Raw genomic sequence first — 15737 nt, 5'->3', positions numbered from 1 at the left:
CGCTATGGCCATCTGACCGTTGCAGCGTGTCTCATGCTCAGAACCCTTGGAACTGATGTGTGAATGGTAACCGGTAAAAAGATGAAACGCCGTTGCTTGTGTAATTTTACAGTCATTTACTGGGATTACTGTGTGAAAGGGGCTAATGGTTGTGGTCACTTATGTCGCTTTAGATTGCCAACTCTAATCGACAATGAACAACAGAGAACAGACAAACAAAAAAGAAATTTAAATATAAGACTTTTCTATAAAAAACAATGCTTGAAGTGTTTTGTAACCAGACACATGACGGAAAAAAGAAAAGATGGCAATATAGCTGATTTTGTATCTTCATTCTATCAAACCTTTATTGCAAGTAGAAAAATGTGTGAACATTATCAGTCCTCAACTTCATTTTGGGCTCTAATGAGGGTCAGTTATACCTTGATCATGCTCTCCATGGCATTTTTCTGGCATTAACTGTGTGGAGGGTGTGAATATTACTGGCAGCAAGGTGCCAATGAAGTCATCCATACATGACCGGCTAATTGAAAAAAAAGTGTGTTTCTCAGGGAGGCCAATTTCCTCAGACGGGAGATAATTAGGAGCCACCACTGTGAACAAGAACTGCTTTGTACTCACTGACTTGTGTGCTCGTGTATGTGTGTGTGCATCCTATTTCCCTCAGAGCCTTTAGACTCAAATAATCTATCTGTCTGTCTGGGGATTGTTTGTGGAAGATTGAGACAGTGTCAGTCTTTTCCTCTATCCATAAACAGGCTGCGTGTAAGACGGCTGCCTGAGGCCTATTGATTAACACTGCAGAGTCAGACTCAACCCCCTGCAACAAAGCTAGAAAGCTAACAAATCATTAGGAACATTACAGGACCCTGAAACCAAACTGCATGTTACGTCAAACAATGAAACATTAAAATATACAAATATAAACAAAACAAAGAAATGTGGAGAAATAATCACAGAGAATTTAAGTCAGAAGTATAAATATTTGTGCAAATATATATACACACACTAGCGTTCAAAAGTCTCGGGTCAGTAAATTTTTTACAAACTTTTTTTTTATTATGATGTACACTTAATACATTTTAAAGATAAATAAATAATTGCTAAAAATAATGACTAAACAATATTTGTTAAAGCTGCTGACTGCGATTTTTGGCCCTCTAGCGGTTAATAAACAGAACTGCACGCGTCTTGCGGAGGAACATTTTAGCCGGAGCTACTTTTCTCCGTGTATGTCTATGGCGAGTCACGCAGTTACTGTGATACTCTGCGGCGAGTCCTACCAGTTCGGTCTGAAATAGTCTGAATATAAACATTTATTATAAGTGTACCATAATGATTCAGGATAAGACAAAAACACGGTTTGGAAAATGGATTCATGTTGTATATTTTCATTATATAATTTTTGTAAATTTGTAACACAAAAGAAGTTGCGGACTGCAGCTTTAACAGAAAAGATATATGTCAATCTACCAAGCTGACACGGTCATATATTTCACTTCCAAAATCTCCCCAATTTATTTACAGTACATATTACCATACCAATAATCCCATAAAAAACAAGCGTGGTCATATGAAAGGGTTAGTTCACCCAAAAATGAAAATTCTATCATTAAAGGGATAGTTCAGCACTCGTTAGTAAGGTCTGATCGCGCTCTGACAGCTGCAGTGATGTCTCGCTCTCATTGAAGTATATGCGCGAGACATCACTGCCGCTGTCAGAGCGCGATCAGACCTCACTAAGCGAATGCTGAAAGAGGTTGGACATAGTGGTGTATTAGAGGTAAAAAATGATATAAATACTGTTCGGTTTATCGCACAAACCGATCGTTTCGTGTCTTAGGACATCAATGTGTCGTCACGAGCCGCAGGGTTTAATTTGGACTTGTCTATGCAAGTTTTATTTACTCTTATAGTAGAAGTTCCCATCCACTAGCATTATTTGACTGACAGACGGCAACGGTTGGAGTTAAAAATCATCATTTGTGTTCTTCTGAAGAAACAAAGTCACCTACATCTTGGATGCGCTGGGGGTAAGCAGATAAACATCAAATTTTCATTTTTGGGTGAACTATCCCTTTAAGTACTCACCCTCATGTCGTTCCAAACATGTACAGTAAGACTTTTGTTCATCTTTGGAACACAAATGAAGATCTTTTTGACGAAATCTGAGAGCTTTCTGTCCCTCCATTAACAGCTATGCAACGGACACTTTGCCACTTCAAATATTTTTAAAAAAGATTGTAAAACTAATCCATATGAATTGAGTGGTTCAGTCTTATTCCGGTTCCAGTTCTATTCACATATAAACACATTAATCATCTCACACATCAGTTGTGGTAAACAGAAGCTCAAGCATGTTTGCTTGATGTGCAAGAACCAATGATGTTCATTCTCGTGTTACTCAACACGTTTGAGCATCAGCAAGAACCAGTGAGGTTCATTCTCATGTGTTACGCAGCACGTTTGAGCTTTCGCAAGAGGTTTGTTCTCGTGCATCAAATAGCTTCTGTTTATGTTCGATGACCAATGTTTATATGTAAATAAAAGCATAAATTAAATCTATTCATCATATAAAGCGACTGAGTCTCTTCAGAAAATTTGTCAGTTGCATAGCTGTCTATGGAGGGACAGAAAGCTCTCAGATTTCACCAAAAATATCTTAATTTGTGTTCTGAAGATGAGCGAAAGTCTTACGGTTATGGAATGACATGAGGGTGAGGAATTAATGAGAGAATTTTCATTTCTGGGTGACCTATCCTTTGAAGGGTCAAAAAATGTATGAAGCTCATAACAGAAGAACAGAAATTAATACATTTATGTCAGCCAAATATTTGTCTTCTAACTGTCTGATATTCGGGACACAGTGAATATGCAAATAGTTCACACATTGGCTGAAGTGTCCAGAATTTGCAAAGACTGAGCAGGAGTACCTGTCCATCTGCTGGTAGCAAGGGCACCGTTCGCTCCTCTCACATTAGTGTCTCTCTTATGATCAGACATTGTTTCCTTCATAGAGAGAGAATCAAAGCAGAGCTGGACATCTGACTGAGTCTTTGTTTTATAGATAAAAGAGATGGAAATACAAAATACAGCTCTCTACATGGAAATAAGAGCAATAGAAAGCAGGAGAGAAAGACATAGGAATGAATTTCTTTATCCATTCTCATAATACCGTTCCACTAATCTCCCTTCATTTCTTACTTTTATTGTCTCGTTCCAATGCAAACCATTTCAGAGAATCCTCTATGAGGGGGCATGGAGAATTACCATAGGAAAAGCAGCTGAACAATACAAATGTCATCACAACTAAATCCTTTCTGTCCTACAGCGAGCCAGAGAGACTGAGGCATGAGACAGGCTCCAGAAACAGAGTGAAATCCTGTAACGCAAATGTCAAGGGAACCACTCTCGATTTGACGTATTTGGGACACGTCCCCTTATTCTATTGCTCAAGGTTACTCAAAATATACAGGCACCAAACATGGGAAGTTTTCTTCTACAAGCCCCAGATGCCGTTTAAAAATTGCACAGGCCCAACTTAACTGAATATGGCTGATATTAAAATGTTTTGTTGGCCTGTACTGAACAAAGAAAGTAAAAAAATAATACATAAAAATAATACGTCTTGTCTGCGCATATATCCACTGATCTACAAAATCTCTGAACCAGAAAGAGTGATAAATGAGAAATGAATGAAACAATGTGCAAAATCAATCTACTTTTAAATGTACAAATCTGACATGATCCGTTACAGACCTGATTTCTGGATTAATACAATGCTCATTCAGTTTATCAAAACAAGAAAATATGTGAGCAAAGGTAAAGCTGATCTGATATTGTATCTCAAAGTCAGTGTGGAATATCAATGCACAACTCAAGTGTATCTGCACATAAATGTATCAATAAATAACAAGGTTAACTCATGAATATTAATTAGGTTATGTGCCTGGACAGTCTAGCAGGACTACCTGGCAATGTCAACACAATCTAATTAATATTCATGAGTCAGGCCTTCAAACTAACATACTGTAGCAGGAACCCTCATTCTAAAACTCATTCTGGCATCACTGACTATACCAGAGCCCCTGTTTCAGTACTGGGTCATGGCATTGTCCTTCTGTAAGGCTCAGCACTGGGGGCAGTTTTATCTCAATGCTACCAGATGATTTAGGCCAGGGCTGTTTCTGGGACATACAAACAACAAACACATACCCACTAAGACAATGATGACAACAACTTTGAAATGCCTTACAATAAACACACACAGACATACTACACAAGAAACATCTTATTATCAATGTTGAAAACAGTTGATATATAAACAGCTTAATATTTTTTTGAAATCTCTGATGCATTTTTTCAGGATTCTTTGATTAACAGAAAGTTCAAAAGAACTGCATTTGAAATAGTAATCTTCTGTAACAATATAAATGTCTTTACATTTCTTTACTGACTAGACTTTCAAAAAGAGATAGGATGTGTACACTTTTTTCACACTTTCTGTGAAATTATGATAATTCTGTGAATATATTTAAATATGTGTTGACAGTGTGCTCATTAACAGCCTAAAGCAGGGATGGGCAACTTCAGTCCTGGAGGGCCACTGCCCAGCAGAGTTTAGCTCCAACCCTAATCAAACACACCTGAACCAGCTAATCAAGGTCTTTAGGATTAGTAGAAAGTTATAGGCAAGTGAGTTTTTATCAGGGATGGAGATAAACTCTGCAGGACACTGGCCCTCCAGGACCGGAGTTGCCCATCCCTGGCCTAAAGGAACTAAAAGGTAGTTCCTGTATAAAGTTATCAAAAGCTATCAGTCAAATTAAAACAAACACTGTACTGTATATCATACTATTATTTGTCAATTTCAGCACAAATGTGTGCAGTAATCATTCAAACACTATCTATAGACATCTGAAATGAACAGTTACAAGAGCGCAATGTAGGGCACACTGCATATTACATCCACAAGGCAAACACGCACCCTTAGCTTGTCAAAATCCAGTGCACTAAGCAAAATCATGTGCTGGAGTGTTCCATTAGACATACAGGTGATGTTCACTGTAAACATCATGATAGTGAGTAGAGGTAAACAAGCAGGTATATACACCGATCAGGCATAACATTATGACGACTGATAGGTGAAGTGAATAATACTGATTATCTCTTCATCACAGCACCTGTTAGTGGGTGGGATATATTAGGCAGCAAGTGAACATTTTGTCTTCAAAGTTGTTAGAAGCAGGAAAAATGGGCAAGTGTAAGGACTTGAGTGAGTTTGACAATGGCCAAATTGTGATGGCTAGAAGACTGGGTCAGAGCATCTCTGTTGTGGGGTTTTCCCGGTCTGCAGTGGTCAGTATCTATCAAAAGTGGGCCAAGGAAGGAACAGTGGTGAACCGGCGACAGGGTCATGGGTGGCCAAGGCTCACTGATACACGTGGGGAGCGAAGGCTGGCCCGTGTAGTCCGATCCAACAGACCTGCTACTGTAGCTCAAATTGCTCAAGAAGTTAATGCTGGTTCTGATAGAAAGATGTCAGAATACACAGTGTATCACAGTTTGTTGCATATAAGGGCTGCATAGCCGCAGACCAGTCAGGGTGCCCATGCTGACCCCTGTCCACCGTCAAAGGTGCCAACAGTGGGCACGTGAGCATCAGAACTGGACCACGGAGCAGTGGAAGAAGGTGGCCTGGTCTGATGAATCACGGTTTTTTTTACATCTCTTGGATGGCCGGGTGCGTGTGCGTCGCTTACCTGGGGAACACATGGAACCAGGATGCACTATGGGAAGAAGGCAAGCTGGCAGAGGCAGTGTGATGATTTGGACAATGTTCTGCTGGGAAACCTTGGGTCCTGCCATCCATGTGGATGTTACTTTGACATGTACTGTACCACCTAGCATTGCTGCAGACCAAGTACATCCTTTCATGAAAACGGTATTCCCTGGTGGCTGTGGTCTCTTTCAGCAGGATAATACGCCATGCCACAAAGCAAAAATGGTTCAGGAATGGTTTGAGGAGCACAACAATGAGTTTGAGGTGTTGACGTGGCCTCCAAATTCCCCAGATCTCAATCCAATTGAGCATCTGTGGGATGGGCTGAACAAACAAGTCAATCCATGGAGACCCCACCTCGCAACTTACAGGACTTAAAGGATCTGCTGCTAATATCTTGGTGCCAGATACCACAGCACACATTCAGGGGTCTAGTGGAGACCATGCTTTGGTGAATCAGGGCTGTTTTGGCAGCAAAAGGGGGACCAACACAATATTAGGAAGGTGGTCATAACGTTATATTATATATATATATATATATATATATATACACACACACGAACAATTCTCTTTTTGCCACATTATGCTACTTGAACAGAAAAAAAATTATCCCGAGTCTTCACATCCTCCAAGGCAGATGGGCATTTTATAATAATGTAGGTGAGGCACCATAAGAGAATTCTTGGTTCATCTTTAAAAATAGAGATTTTGACTCATCCAAACACATTCTTTCGCAACCATGGAAAGTGAGAGACTAATGTTACATGCTACAGGTCTTAAATGCCCTGAAATGTCTTCTGTCTTCATATCTTCCCATGTAATCGGTGTTAGGTGTCACTCTAGTCGCTCACCCAGATCTCTGTAACAAGAGATGAATCACTAGGCCTATATGGACCTGAATGATCTCATCTATGAATGTTTGCTTATTTGTGTTTTTTTCCCCTTATTATTGCAACTTAAACAAGTTCTATGTTAATGTTTAAATAGGAGGGCAGATCTTAATATAATTAATTTGGCTAATCTGGAAAACCTTTTGGTTCCTGTAGGCTAAAGTGTGTTAATGAGAGCACTGTCAACACATATTTAAATATATTCACATAATTATCACCATTTCACAGAAAATGTGAAAAAAAATGTGGCCAAATTCTAAGGCAGGAAAACACGTATCCTTTGTTCAAAACACAATACCAGAATGCTTTGCGGCGAAGTAAATCCAAGATGGCAGATAAAGCAAAAGAACTGAAATCTAATGATTAAAACAATTTAATCAAAAAACGATTTTACCCAGTATCTGGGCGATATTTTTTATGCTATTATGCGAGGGCATCACGCAAACTCTAGAGAGGTGACCCGCTTTGTGTCTAACAGGCTATCTTAGCAACATGCTAATATCAAACCCTTTTTTACAAAATCTGTAGAAAATAGTATAATAAATGTAGCTTCCTTAGCTCAAATCACGGCAAATACTTTTGAGGCTAGTCCATGACATTATGATTTCTCCCAATCTCCTCCCTCATTCTGTCTCTGGTAGGCTAGCAAGTATAGCTGACTTTCTAAACTCTTCTAGACAGGCCTGTCAGCTCCTGCTAAAGAGAATATAACTCACATTGTGTTTTTCTGTGTGTGAGTGTGAGTTTGCATTCACAGATGCTTCAATTGTTCTCCCAGGTGCTGGATATCCATTTCAATCCATGACATTTGTATGCAGTGTGCAGACGTTATTGAACACACACACACACACACAAACACACACACACACACACTGGCAGAGCTGATCTCTAGCAGACGTCCTTGTAGAAGCGAAGTGCATTTATGCGGCTGTTAAAGCAAGTCCCTCCGGAAGAGGAGGAATTTAGAGCAGAGTGAAGGATATGTGAAGAGGGAAAACAGGAGGAGGAGAGGTGAACGACTGCAACGCTCTATGCCCACGTTCTGCCTCCTCTCACTTCAATTCAACACCAAAGCTTTGATGCAAACTGTGAGGGAACAGCGCCCAAACGGTTCTAGCGCTGTATCAGTCAGTGGGTGGTGATCTAGAGCGGGAACCATGTGCTATTAGACAAGATAAACAGCAAACTATCGCTTGACTAAACACAGGGAGAAAGATGTGCTTTGAAATAGAACATAATGAATGGTGTGTCACCATAAACTTTGAAATCTTTCTACAGTCTACAACAGTGGTTCTCAACTCGTGAGTCATAGAAAAAAATGGTAATGCAATTATTAAAAATATATGAACATCCATATTTAGGACAACACAAATGTTTAATTTTTTAAAAGGGAGGAAAAACTCTGTCAAATCCATGTCGCTTGGTAGAAGCTAATTTAGGCAGATGCCAACATGGACAGGTGCACAACATTATATATACACTGCCCGGCAAAAAAAAGTTGCTGTTTAGATTTTAATAGGCAAATTCTTAAGAATCTATGAATGGATCATTATTACAGTGATTATTATGTTTCTAGCATATTATATGTTTTGCAATGGTTCTTTAACCCTTAAAGATGGAGTGTGAAGACACATCCCATATTCCAGGATGACAATGTCAAGATTCATCAGGGTTAAAATTAAGAAAGAATTGTTTAGAGAGCATGAAGAATCATTTTCACACATAAATTGGCACCTCTGAGTCCAGACTTTAATTTCATTGAAAGTCTTTGGGATGTGCTGGAGGAGACTTTACAGAGTGCTCACCTCTTGCATTGTCAATACAAGATCTTGACCAAAAATTGATGCACCTCTTGATGGAAATAACATCACAACATTTATTTCCATTGAGAGGTGCATCATTTTTTGGTCAAGATCTTGTATTGACAATGCAAGAGTTGAGCACTCTGTAAAGTCTCCTCCAGCACATCCCAAAGACTTTGAAAATGATTCTTCATGCTCTCTCTCAACAATTCTTTTAACCCTGGTGAATCTTGACATTGTCATCCTGGAATATGGCCATGATACAACTTAATACATGGTTGTTTAAGAAATGAAAAGCTACACACTCCATCTTTAAAGGATAAAAGAACCGTTGCCAAACATATAACATGCTAGAAACATAATAATCACTGTAATAATGATCCATTCATAGCACTCAAACACTCTCAACCAGTGTTTCAGCCACAGAAAAACAACAATAAAACAGCTTGAGAATAATATCTCATGTAGCATTATATTTAAGTCATGTAGTGTCCACAGCATGTTAGTTCACTAGAGAAATGAGCTTTAGAGGGGAGCATTTTAAATATATGCACTATATTAGCTTATATATTTATTAGATTTACTTTACCTGTTAGTAATATCTTAATTATTTAATATATGTTTAAATAAATTTGTCATGAAAACAAGTTATGGCAGTAACTGTGTAAATAATTATATTTCAAAAGTGAATTTGAGTAGAAAATAACAGAAAATTAATTTTATAACTAGATTTAGAAGTTAGTGCAAAACCTGCCTTATGTGCAATTTACGTGTTTTTTTATTTGAATGTTATTATATATAAAACTAAATGGCAGCTGAATTTAATAATTTGGGCTCTGTTGTTAATTGTAACCTTTAATATTATAGTTATGTGCAAGAACAGGCTCCCTGTATATAGTTTACAGCATTAGCTGAAATAGATTTTTTTTCTCCTTAAGGAAATGTCAATTATAATTGAATTTATTTAAAGAGAGAGACACAGAGAGAACAGTTTTTATTTAAAAAAAAGAAAAAAAGCAATTTTATCTTTAGGTTTCTCCCCCCAGCTGTACCAAACCCATCCCGAACCGTGACTTCAATACCGAGGTACATACCGAACTGATTTGTTATGAAACAAAAAAAAACTTTACATTTAGTAACAAACCATTAAAATCATACAAATGCTATAAATCACACTTTTGATTTTGTTTATACATTTACAAAATTGTAAATTGTCCAGCTGTGGTGAAACCAGTTGAACATTTATTGGATGAAAGCAAAGCCTAAATAGAAACTTATTTTACAGACAGAAAAGGGTAATCATGGTTTAACCTAGCAGATAACCTGACTGTCAGGTTTTTTATAATATCCTGTTTTCTAAAGCGTGTTAGTGGGGTTGGCTACTAAAAAATATGTGATTAAACACAAACTGTTTCTAGCAACTGTACATCTAAATGCATAGAAAAATATTGCTGCAAAACATGAAGCACTAGAGTACAGTTTTACCTTCTGAAGAGTCTATAAACAGCTATTACTTTCCCTTTAAGAGGCTGAGGGAGAGTGGGAGCACTGATGAGATGAATATTGACAGGCTTTAAACTGCTGGAGCGTACAGTGATTGAGGACACGGCCAGTGTACATGCAGATGAATACAAATGGGATTTCACACATGGAGGAACAGCTAGACAGATTACAGTACAAGTGCTTAATATGCCTCTTACAATTGAAGCTGCCCTTTTAAACCGATCTACAAACATCTTGATGTAATCAGGTGTAAAGTGTGATATTATAAAAGGATCTGTCAAAAATAATTGTAAAAGTAAGGCAGTGATAATAAAGTGGATCTTATCAAGTAGGACTCACCTCAGTATTGCAGCATTCAATGTTTCTTCCACTCGTTTCCCTACAGCATAAAGCAACCTGTGAATGATACAAATAAAACTCTGTTAACCTAGTACGAGTTTATGTCAACACAAGGAGTATGTGCATGAAAACCCGTTATTAAATATAAATATATTGTGTATCTATCCTGAAACATGAGCTTTACTTCCTTCTCAGAAAGTACATAGCTGTTAGCACTGCTGGGAAGACATAGAAGTAATTTGAAAGTAAAATAAAAAAATTATACTTTAAAATATTTTGAAGGTGATCTACAGGTGATGTAACATTTATAATCTGTATGACAGGGTAAGGGTGGAATTCACTATGACGAATGAATCAGCTCTTTAATTTTTTTTTTTTTTTTTTACATTGCTGTACACCGCATCTAGATATATGCCTGATTATAACACTCTTCTGCATCATTTGAGGAATTACTGCTGCCATGATCACTAGAAAAAGTACACAAATCTTTTAAATGAAATTTCATTTACCTCCTGTTTCTGCTATATTAATAACAACTGGCAAATAAAGTTTTGTGAACAAGACAATATCTACAGTGGCAAATCACAGTAACTCATTTTATCAAAATACCGTTTTGACTAAAAATCAAGTCTCTTAGATTATGATCTTTCTTCTGACAAGTTTTACTCAACAGGATAAATGTGTGAAAACTGAAAAAAATTCAACCCAGAAACTGTATTATAATAAGCCTACAGGAGGTATTTTTTGTTGAAAAGTATAGCAATAACTTGATTTTAAAACACACAGCACTGTACGACTTACACTACTGTGTAAATTTTCTTTCAAAAATTAATACTTTTATTCAGCAAGGACGCATTCAATTTATCAAAACTGACAGTAAAGACATTTACAATGTTTACAAAAAAAAATATATTTCAAATAAAATCTGTTCTTTTGTTCTTTCTATTAATCAAAGAATACAGAGGGAAAAAATAAACTTTATTCAACTGTATTAAACTTTATTTTGCACATTATTCAAACTTTTTATTAAATATTTTGTATGCATTTTATGAAGTTGTGCCTGAAGTAAAACTACTATATGCGTTCATTCAACGTTTCAATGATATCATTTGTCATGACTCAATGAAACTCAATAAATCACTATGTGGCAGGTATTAGCTACATTATTAGATGTTATTTTGTGGGTTTTATTGAAAATGCCACCAAGGAGGATGTTGGCTAAATCTGGTCAGTCGGTTTTGGATTTTGCTCATGTGCAGGATGTGAATGGTAGGAATGTCCACAGAATTATTTCTAAGCACAGTGAGACCACTACCATGAACCAGAATGGTTCAGAATGTAAAGTGCAGTGGCTGGTCAAGGAAGACTAGTGTGCATTTTGACCTGCAGATGAAAATCAACTAAATGTGGGAACACCTCAAAACAGTTTCTAAAGACCTGGATGAGATGGGAAACTATGAGAAACCTCCAATTTCATCTTGAACTGTAAGCCAACAGCTACAAGAGGCTGGGTTGAGTGGTTATTATTAAATTGCCAAAGAACATAAGGATTGGGGTATGTTTAACAGTCCAACAAGTAAAAATTTCCATTGGATGGTGTCCGGTATATTTGTAGGAAACGAATGGAGTGTTTTAATACCAAATGCATGCGTGGCACCATTAAGCATGGCAGGGGAAACATAATAGTTTTGGGGAAGCATGTCTGCAGCAGGTGTTGGAAGGATCTAAGTTGTTAGCACTTTGAAAATGGACCAATACTTGGGAATCCTGCTGAACACAATGTAGCTAAGTATGGAGGATCTGTTTGGAAAGCAAATATGTATTTTCCAACATGATAATGATCCCAAACACACCGCAATGCAACACAGTTGTCCGAAATAAATGTTCAAGCTCAGCATTTTGAAGTCTTCAATTGGCCTCCTCAGTTCCCTGACCTTAAAGCCATTATAAACCTGACTTGTCATGTAGGTCTTCCAATGAACCTCAACTTTGGGAAGAACTTAAGGAAAGAAGTTAAGCACGACACAAGTTTAGTAAGTCAATGCCCAGGAGAATGGCTGCTATAAACAAGGGAGAACCAACAAAATATTAATAACTGATTACATTGTAGTCAATGTATGCTTCATTTCCTGTGAGCTTTTTTTTTTTTTTTTTTTTTTTGCATATAAAATCCATATTCCATGACATGCTGGAGATTTCCTTTCTTGCCAAATAATTTTGCCATTTTAATACCTTAAGCAAGTTTAGTGTATTCTTCATATATTCCCAATATATCATTCTCTTCATATTTTGATAGTTTAATTGAACCTGAAGGGTCATTAAAAGCAAATATTGTGCAAATATCCCCTTCGCCTATCAGTTTTGGCCATTACTGTAAGCCAATGCTCATTCTAACCAAGTTTTCCTAATTACAATTATTACATGCAGAACTTGAGACAGGGAATGGTTAACAGGGAATTTCTAAACTTAGTAAACAGAGGAGAGCAGCAGACAAGCTCAAGTACCTTCACACAGTAAGAGAAGAATTACAGCCCTCTGTTTCAGCAGGAATCCAGACGGCCATTTTCTCGGAAGTATGTGGACAAAAAGGCCACTTATAAAAAAAGTCAAGCTCTCCACATGCAAGAGAACCAGCCAAAACAACTTGTTCGCCTCCTCCAGACAAGATGTCTGGGTCTGTTGACAGCAGAGAGCTGAGACAAGCCCCGAAGCCTGTTATGTTAGAGTTACGTCGGCTAGGCCTGGATTTCAGAGCAAATGTTGGATGCGGCACATGTCACAGGGCTCTTGGGTCTGGTTTGCTGTCTTAAGCCACAAGTCTTAATTTCAAACATGAAGCAGCACCATTAAAACCTATTCAAGTCAGCAAGGGAACAAAACAGAGCTGCCAGCAGACTCAAGTGGGATGGGGATTTCAGAGGAGGCTGTCAGAGAATGCCAGCGTGAGAGGGTGAACGGCCAAATGATGACTATTCTCAGAGAGAATACGCTCTGCAATGATGAAAGAAAGAATTGCACTTATGAGCTATACAACAGAGAGAGAGAGAAAAGGAGAAATGCCCAACTGGATATCAGGCAGGTATAACAAAGGCAACCGCGTAGAGACGGTCTGAAACCAGATACTAATTTAAACACATTACTGTGCATGAAGACTGCAGGGTCCCTCAGCAAATTGTCCAGGGCCTCTCTGTTATCCATCTGCTTAAAGCTCCCCCAGGAACATGAAATGTGAATTTAGTAGGCACTTATAAGTGACAACAATACCTTTTATGGATTACACAGTCTGACATGCTCATATCATCAACCAACATGAACAAAAGATACTATGTACAATAGGCAGAGAAGTGCAGAGTAGTTGTAAGTTCAGAGTAGTTGTTCAGAGTAGCTGATATATATATATCAGTTGTATATATATATATATATATAATTGCTATTACTGTACAAATACTGCACATTTATATCCTTATGGTCATTAAAAAGTGAGTAAAAAGAGTTATGCTGCATTTATTTGATCAAAAATACAGTAAAAACAGTAATACTGTGAAATATTTTTACAATTTAAAAAACTGTTTTCTATTTAAATATAATTTAAAATGTAATTTATTGCTCTGATGGCAAAGCTGAATTTTCAGCAGTCATTTCTTCAGTGTCACATGAAGAAATCCTTCTAATATGCTGATTCGGTGCTCAAGTAATATTTCTTATTATCATTGTTGAAAACTGTGTGCTGCTTAACATGTTGGTGGATTTTTTTCTTCTTCTCAGGATTCTTTAATGAATAAAAAGTTCAAAAGAACACAGTTTTTTGAAACATAAATATTCTGTAACATTGCAATTGTCATTATTGTCACTTTTGATTAATTTAATGCATTCTTTAGTAAATAAAAGTTATAATTTCTATGAAAAAAATACTGGCTTAATACTTAAATTATGGCTAAATAGTATTTAATAAATAAAATACTTCAAGGGTTAGTTCACCCAAAAATGAAAATTCTTTCATTAATTACTCACCCTCATGTCGTTCCACACCCTTAAGACCATTCATCTTCAGAACACAAATTAAGATATTTTTGATAAAATCCAATGGGTCAGTGAGGCCTTCATTGCCAGCAAGATAATTAACACTTTCAGATGCCCAGAAAGCTACTAAAGACATATTTAAAACAGTTAATGTGACTACAGTGGTTCAACCTTAATGTTATGAAGCGACGAGAATCGGATTTTATAAAAAATATCTTTTTATTTTTGTGTTTCAAAGATGAACAAAGGTCTTACAGGTGTGGAATGACATGAGGGTGAGTAATTAATGACAGAATTTTCATTTTTGGATGAACTTACCCTTTAAAAGCACTAATGGCTGCATGAGAAAAGCCTGTAGCATTTACTCCGACACATGCACAGCCTATCTCATCTGTGGCTGTTTCTACCTGTAAAATACAAATGCAACACATCATTAAAACTGAGGCTGAATTTTCTTTAGACTTATACAAGATACACTATATGAAATTCACAGTATCACACATCCAGCAAACAGCTTTAATGTCTGAAGCCTCTGGGCATGTGCTCTGACCTACAGACAGCACTACTGCTTACTACAGCACTGTAGCTTAATTCATACAGTAATGGACAGCAGAGACTAATCCTCACTGCTGATGTGGTGTGATCAGACTGATTCATTAATCACTGGTAATCCCACACTAAGAACGGACACAATATGAGGACAGAGAGACAGAGAGGAACAGACTGGAGTGACAACAGGAAGTTGATGACAACAGAGAGAAAAAAACACTGTGACAGAGGAAGAGGGAAACTAAGGCTGTAAATCATTTAAAATTGTTCCTCAAATGATTTACATGACATTCATCAGATTTAACCGCATATTAAAATTTGCTGAGAAAATCCCACAAATAAAGATATTTTAAAGACATCACTGTGGCAGATGAAAGCAATGGATAGATATGGATAGATAGATAAAATGTGGCTAATATCAAGTATAAGCATATCACTGACCCACAGTAACAGCAATCTTTTTTTGCTGTCGATTTGTCCGAGGTAGACTACTTCACTATTTTTGTGTCTCATCAACCGCACCACATTTTTTAAGATGTTGTCAAGTTGCTTGTCACTGCCATATAAAGAAACAAATTATGTTTTAAAGGTCAATTTTAAAAAACTGACAAGAAAATGAAGAGATGTGATGTGGAAATCATAGGAAGCGGCCTCAGCATCTACTTTACAATCAGCAACAGCTTTATATTGCATCCATTAAGCCCTTAAGAGGGATCCATTTCAAACCACACACACACACTTGTGCTAATGTGAGTGTGGTTCACATGGGGGCAGCAAGCAGGGGACATTCATTCTCCTCCCTACACTCATTCTACAATCACGCAATCCTCCTCTTTATCTGGAGCATCTCAT

General features: G+C 37.3%; 1 protein-coding gene across 3 annotated transcripts in view; it reads right to left on the bottom strand.

The window, feature by feature from the left end:
• camkk1a (calcium/calmodulin-dependent protein kinase kinase 1, alpha a) overlaps positions 1-15737 on the bottom strand; it is a 103175-nt gene that overhangs the window by 54106 nt on the left and 33332 nt on the right. For all 3 annotated transcript variants that reach the window (XM_048187839.1, XM_048187841.1, XM_048187840.1), the window contains exon 2: positions 10317-10373. The gene's annotated coding sequence lies outside the window, so the exon portion shown is untranslated. The remainder of the gene's footprint in view (positions 1-10316; positions 10374-15737) is intronic.

Source organism: Megalobrama amblycephala, linkage group LG4 (genome assembly GCF_018812025.1).
Source record: "Megalobrama amblycephala isolate DHTTF-2021 linkage group LG4, ASM1881202v1, whole genome shotgun sequence".
In the NCBI taxonomy this organism is placed as follows: Eukaryota; Metazoa; Chordata; class Actinopteri; order Cypriniformes; family Xenocyprididae; genus Megalobrama; species Megalobrama amblycephala.
The sequence above is the reverse complement of the archived record's forward strand: the minus strand, read 5'-3'. Positions and strand labels throughout refer to the sequence as shown.